General features: G+C 44.0%; 2 pseudogenes; one reads left to right on the forward strand and one right to left on the reverse strand.

Annotated features, from left to right (window-relative positions):
- Positions 1 to 728: 728 nt before the first annotated feature.
- Positions 729 to 2,759, reverse strand: LOC103744991 (annotated as a pseudogene).
- A 2,376-nt stretch (positions 2,760 to 5,135) lies between these two features.
- Positions 5,136 to 6,669, forward strand: LOC103744996 (annotated as a pseudogene).
- Positions 6,670 to 6,879: the final 210 nt, after the last annotated feature.

Raw genomic sequence — 6,879 nt, forward strand, 5'->3', positions numbered from 1 at the left:
GTTCCTGAGAACAGTTGGTGAACACAGGGTGGGATGGGCACTGCTCCGTAGACAACACTAGGCTGCAGACTCCAGCAGTGTTCCATCCCCAGACTGCTGAAGAGCAGGTGAAGAATGGGCTTTTTTGCACTTTCTCATTCTTAGGAAACCAGTGCCCTGCAGACCATCTCTTGATTTACAGAAAACACTGCACATCAATGCTAAGTTGCAGGCAGAATCACACATCATCTCTGACTCTCAAGGGAAGGAAAAAAGCCCAGTAACTGTACTTTGCAGGGGCAGCTCCTACACTGGGACCCTCGGACCAGGTGGATTGTGTCTGGCCAGGTCACTGTGTAGTCGACAGAATAATTAACTGGTGATTCCTGGGATGGTCCTGCACTCAGAAGAGTTGGAAACTTCTTGGCAAACATGTCAGCTCCGTAAAGAGGCTGGAGCCACAATGCTCAACTCCAGTATGCCTGACTCCTTTTCTCCTACTCTGGGGACCACCCAGGGGAGCAGAGATGCTGAGCTGACCTGGGAGGATCCTGGGGGTCCAGCTCCATACCATCAAACTGGAGATAACAAAAGGATCCAAGGGGTTTGGAGACAAAAGAGCAGTTTACACTCTTTGGTTTGGTGGTTTTGAAAGTCTTTTTGAGCTCAGGAAACTGAAGGCAGATACCGTGCAGAGAGGCCAGCTCAGCTCTCTGTCCATTGGTCGCTCCTAAGCAGCCCCGAACATTTCATATATAAATGGGGTGGTGTTGTTTATGGCTGATTTTTTTCCTACAAGTTGGACAAGTGTTAGCATTCTTAAGAGAATCATGGAGGCACTGGCTACAGAGACATGGCCACATTCTGTAGAAACCATGAGGCACCCATTCTGTACAATCTCAGAGTATCCATCCATGCAGACTGGAAAACTGACAGTACCCAAGGGCCTGAGTCCCGTAGCTCCTTTGTGCTTCGAGGAATATGGGTGGTCACATACACATCTCTGTCCCTTGACAGTTCCTCATCATCACTGCTCACTACACAGCTGTCAGCATGGTCTTGGCACGGTCTCCTTGTCTCTGTGGCCGTCTCCTCTCTTCAACAGTCACAGCAGAGTCATTGTGAGTCAGGTCCACAACCACAGGCTCTAAAGATTCACAGGTGAGGTCCACAATTTCATCTCAGGCAGTTTCCACGAGCTCTATGGATTCTGCTTCCAAGGACATCTCAGGGATTGAAGGTGTTTCCCGAGTTTGGTTCTGGGTTTATCTAGTACTGCTCCACCACTCCGCTTTCTTTGAGGATTTCTTGTACTCACTGTGTCTTCTGGCTCTGATCTACAGAAAAGGAAGTGATCTACACCAAGGCCTATGGGAAAGTAGGATGTTCTCAGTCTCTCATGCCTACTCAATACTCATCTTTCGGCTTACAAAGAATTTGGAACCAGCTAGATGTCCAGTAGTTCCAAGTTCCTACAGCCAAGGCACTTGAGCAAGGACACCTCAGCCAGCTGCTGAGGAGACCCGCTCTTTCCCTATCTTTTTTTAGTTCTTTTTGTGTGTGTTCTTTAAATTCGTTGAATTCCTTGATCATGTTTATGATTGTTCTTTCAACTTCTGTGTCTTAGGTTATCTCTAGGGGGTTCTCCTTGTAGAACTCTTCTATAGGACGGGTGGAATGTGGTAGGGACATACTGTTTTGGCTTTCCATTTTATTATTGTTTTGTTGTGACTTTGGCATGTAAATTTTTTTGTAGTTTGTGATTCTGGTATGAAAAGTAAGTCTTTTGTTGAATTGAAGTTTGTTTCTGTTTGTATTATTGGTATGCCTTGGTTGTTTTCCTATTGGTTATATAAAGCTGGTTGGTCTAGGTTTCAGATTCTCTCAGATTTTATTTTGGAGGGAATGGATGGCTTCAGATCAGCTACTCAGGAGCTCCCAACAGAGGCCCATGTCAGGCTCCAGTCAGGTACACTTAGGCTTCCTTGTAATGTTTGGACCCATACCAGCAGGTACTCAGAGGACAATTTGGGAAGTTCCCTAAGGAGAGGCCTAATTTTGGCACTCTCAGTCGGACTGCTGAGTTCTCAGCCTCTACACCAGGTGGAGGCCAGATCTGGAACTCTCAGGTTGTCTGCTAAGGTCGCCTCCTCTATAGTTCTTGACAGTGCTTATTGAGTAAACTTTTTTGGAAGATGCAGAAAAAGACAAAAAGTGAAGGAAAAAGGTGTGCACATCCTGTCTTTTAGAAAAAAATTAGGAATATTCATATACTAGATTGTCATCTTTAATCCTTCTTTCCATAAACACCGCTACTCTGGTTTAGCATTAGTTGTGTATGATTTTATCTTACATTAAAATTTTTTGAAAAACTTTTTTTTAATATGAGTGTGACCCCACATTTGGATATAATTTTTTTTAATGTGGCTGGTGAGATGTCTCACCAGTTAAAAGTTCCTTCCACCAGCATGATGACCTGAGTTAAATTCCTGAAACCCCACTGAACCAAGAGAGAACTGACTCCTGAAAATTATCCTCTGACCTACAGGCTCAATGTGGGACACAGACATAAACACAGACACACACACAAACACACACAATTAATTAATTTAATTTAATTTAAAATATTGTTACATATGTACAGGCACACATATCCCAGTATATGTGTGGAAGTCAAAGAACAACTTTTAGCAATTTTTTTTTTGCTTCAACCATGGTTCCCAGGGATCAAACTCAGGTCAACAAGCTTGTCTGGCAAGTGCTTTTACCTGCTGAGCCATCTTGCAGGCCCACATTTGGACATCAATGATTGATTGGACATGTCATTTTAGAAAAATTGGCAAAGAAACAAAAGCAAAAGACTTTACTTAAATTTTGTAATCCCATAACCCAGATATAAACTTTCCTTTGTTTTAAGACAAGGTCTACCTATAGTCCCAGCTGGCCTGTGTCTCTATGTAGTCCAGGCTGGTCTTGATCTCACAGAGGTCCACGTGCCTCTGCCTCCAGAGTTCTGGGATTAAAGGCATGTACCACTATGCCTAGGCCATTTGGAACTTTTTAGCATTGATATTTTCATCTAACATTTTGATTGTAATGAGATTCTGACAACAAAAATGTCAGCCTTTCAGCTAGAGCCCAGTATTTTTAATCATATTATTAACTATCCTTTTAAAATAATTTTTATTATTTTTATTTTATATGTATGAATGTATTCCCTGCATGTAGGTACACCCATGTCATGCAATGCCTGAGGAGGTCAGAAATGGGTGATGGATCCCCTGGAACTGGAGTTCCATATACTTGTTAACTATCTCAGGTGCTAAGCCCAAATCCAGGTCTTCTGCAAGAGCAGCCAGTGCTTTAACCATGGAGTCATCTCTCCAATCCTTAATTATCCTTTAAAAATATCACTTGGAGGGCTAGAGAGATGTCTCAGCATTTAAAAGCACTGGCTGCTCTTGCAGAGGACCAGGGTTTGGTTCCTAGCACCCATATGGTGGCTAACAACCATCCAAAATGCCAGTTCTAGGGATCTGACGCCCTTTTCTGATCTCCACGGGCATTGCATGACACAGGTGCACTTACACACATACAGGCAACACTTATAATAATGTGTACACTTAAAAATTGTTAGATTTTAGAATATAGCATACAGGAACAATAGGAGAGAAAGAAAACAACCACATCTAACCTCAACAAATGAGACTGTGTTTATTTAGCACAGCAAGAGGCAGCAACCTTCCCATGGGATCAGGCAACTGCATGAGGTATAGGGGCTGGTCAGAGTCTCATATAGGGGCAGCAGCTACAAGGGGATGTTTTGGGGACAGCTACTGCAGGGGAGGCAGAGGCAGCAGGGGAGTTTTTTTGGGCCATTCTTGTGGTTTTTCTTGGGACTCGTCCAAGCGGGCCATCTGGACACCCAGGCAGGGGGAAAGAAGATGTCTCCAATATAGAACTGGATGGTCCAGGACCAGATGCTCCATGATCAGCGGTCTTATGTCGTGCCAAATCCTTCAAAAATAATAAATATTTTAGAAATGTCTCTTGGTGGGACAGGAAAGATGGCTCTACGGTTCAGAGCTGCTCTTGCAGAGGACCTGGGCTTAGTTCCCAGCACCCAGATGGCAATTAACAACCATCAGCAACTCCAGTTCCAGGGGGTCTGACGCCTTCTTCTGGCCTCCAGGCATTGCACACACTTAGTACACTTATATCCATGCAGGCTAAATGCTCATATACATACACTAAAAGTAAATCACAAGGGCTGGAGAAATGGCTCAGCAGTTAAGAGCACTGGCTGCTCTTGCAGAGGACCTGGATTCATTTCCCAGCACCCACATTGTGGCTAACAATATATAACTCCAGTTCCATGGGGATCCGATATCCTCTTCTGACCTCTGAGGGCATTGCATGACATAGGTGCATTTATGTACATGCAAGCAATACACTCATACACATAAGATAAAAATAATGAAGTATTTAAAAAATAGATCACAAAAATTAAAAAAGAAAATATCACTTGGCATTCTCTATGTCTCTTTGTCACTCTGTCTCTCTCTCTCTCTATCCTCCTGTCTCTACCTCTCCAGTGTTGGATGTAGAAGTTTACTACCATGCTCAGCTATGTGCTTAATATAGTATCCTGTTATTATATCTTATTAATGTGTCATTAATAGTCCTACCTACAAATCAGAGACAATAGAGCATCATTAATCACCTCTGAGGACAATCAAATATGCGAAAGCAAATATCACACAAAATACAGGAATACTCCTAGGTGTGAAAACACAGAAATAGAAAATAACTGAATATTCCTATCTGTGGGCAAAGACTCAGATCACCAAGGCCATGAGGGTTGACATAGCAAGAAAGGTCTCCTGGGAATTGTTTCTTTTTGGGGGCGGGGGGAGATGTTTCAATCACTGTGGTCTTATTCCTAATGTCTTTACATTTTGACCCAAGAGTCACCCCTAAACTTGATGCTGTTTATTGCCCTCATTTTTTGGTCCAAAGGGGCCAAAGACGTAGATGGGGGAATTGTTCTCTTCTTGTCTCTAATGAGGCTCTAAGGAAATCTGGTCCCAGTGGCCAAAGAGGCTCCTGTAAATGCCTGTTCTGTGATTGTCCCACACATCTTTCCTGTTCAGAGGATGAAGAAAACAAATACTTGCTCCTCACCTGTACAGGATCTGCCCATGTTACAAAGACATCACATTCCTGAGGGAAGCCCTGTCCATTTAGGTCAAGGCAGACAGCAGTGGACAGCACCAAACTCCCCAGGTAAGGTTACAACAGTGGAGACACAAACATTTTCATTCAGAGGTGAAGTTCTTTTAGGAACTTGCTTTGCAACTTCTTCCAGAGACAAGAAATCATGATAAAAATCCAGAATTCATTTGTTGTCACTTGAGATAAACTCTGTACTAATCAACAATTTCTGTGTCTTTCTGAGCCACTTAGGAGTTGGGTAAGTTTGAGGTGGAGCAAAATCTGAGCAACATAAGTGAAGATACAACTATATTTAAGACAGCGTGTTTCAAGTTCATTATAAAAAACATGACTGGGGGATTCAAAGAGAAAAAGCATCAAAGACAAGTGTTAGAACACAGACATGTAGGTGGGGTGCACACATCTCGTATTAGCAAATCTATGAACTGACTTGTAAATGTGGTCCTGCCTAGAGGACCTATCACATCCTGACCATCTGGGTTTTGTATTCACTGTCTTCTAGTCCCTTGGACTCAGACCAGGAGAGGCATGAACCAGTCACTTGTCTCCGAGTTCCTCCTCCTGGGACTCTCCTGGCAGCCCCAGCAGCAGCAGCCCCTCTTCCTGCTCTTCCTCATCATGTACCTGGCCACCGTCCTGGGAAACCTGCTCATCATCCTGGCCATCGGCACTGACTCCCACCTGCACACCCCCATGTACTTCTTCCTCTGCAACCTGTCCTTTGTGGATGTCTGCTTCTCCTCACCACTGTCCCCAAAGTGCTGGCCAACCACATACTCGGGAGTCAGGCCATCTCCTTCTCTGGGCGTGTCACACAGAAGTATTTTCTGTTTCAACTTGCTGACATGGACAATTTCCTCCCGGCTGTGATGGCCTATGATCGCTTTGTGGCCATATGCCACCCCTTACAGTACACAACAAAGATGATCCATCAGCTCTGTGCCCTGTTGGTGACTAGATCATGGGAGGTGGCTAGCCTCCATGCTATTGCACACTTTGCTGATGGTTCAACTTTCATTCTGTGTAGACAACACAATCCCAAATTTTTTCTGTGATGTGACACCCCTCCTGAAACTCTCCTGCTCAGACACACACCTTAATAAGATGATTATTCTTAGTGAGGGGGCCATCACCATGGACATCCCATTTTCCTGCATCCTGGTCTCCTATATCCACATCACCTGTGCCGTCCTGAGAGTCCCATCCCCAAGGGGAAGATGGAAAGCCTTCTCCACCTGTGGCTCCCACCTGGCTGTGGTCTCCATTTTCTATGGCACCATCATTGCTGTGTATTTCAATCCCTCTTCTTCACACTCCACTGAGAAGGACACGGTAGCCACTGTGCTGTACACAGTGGTGACCCCCTTGCTGAACCCTTTCATCTACAGCCTGAGGAACAGGGACTTGAAAGTGGCTGTATGGAAGGTGATACACAGAAGGACTTTTTCTGTTTGATGGGAGAATCTAGACTGACTTTTGTTCCTAAGCAAAGTTACTTTTTATGAATTGAGTACAATGCAGCAATTATTATTATAGTCTGGATACAGGCATAGGGCTTCAGGGCCTGAGTTAGGTAGAAGAAAATTGTTTCTCTTTTATTAGTCAACTCTCATTCCCAGTGTATAGCAGGAACTGAACCCAAGTTCTCTGGTAAATCTACCAAGT

This window comes from Nannospalax galili, unplaced genomic scaffold (assembly GCF_000622305.1).
Source record: "Nannospalax galili isolate Female #2095 unplaced genomic scaffold, S.galili_v1.0 scaffold471, whole genome shotgun sequence".
In the NCBI taxonomy this organism is placed as follows: Eukaryota; Metazoa; Chordata; class Mammalia; order Rodentia; family Spalacidae; genus Nannospalax; species Nannospalax galili.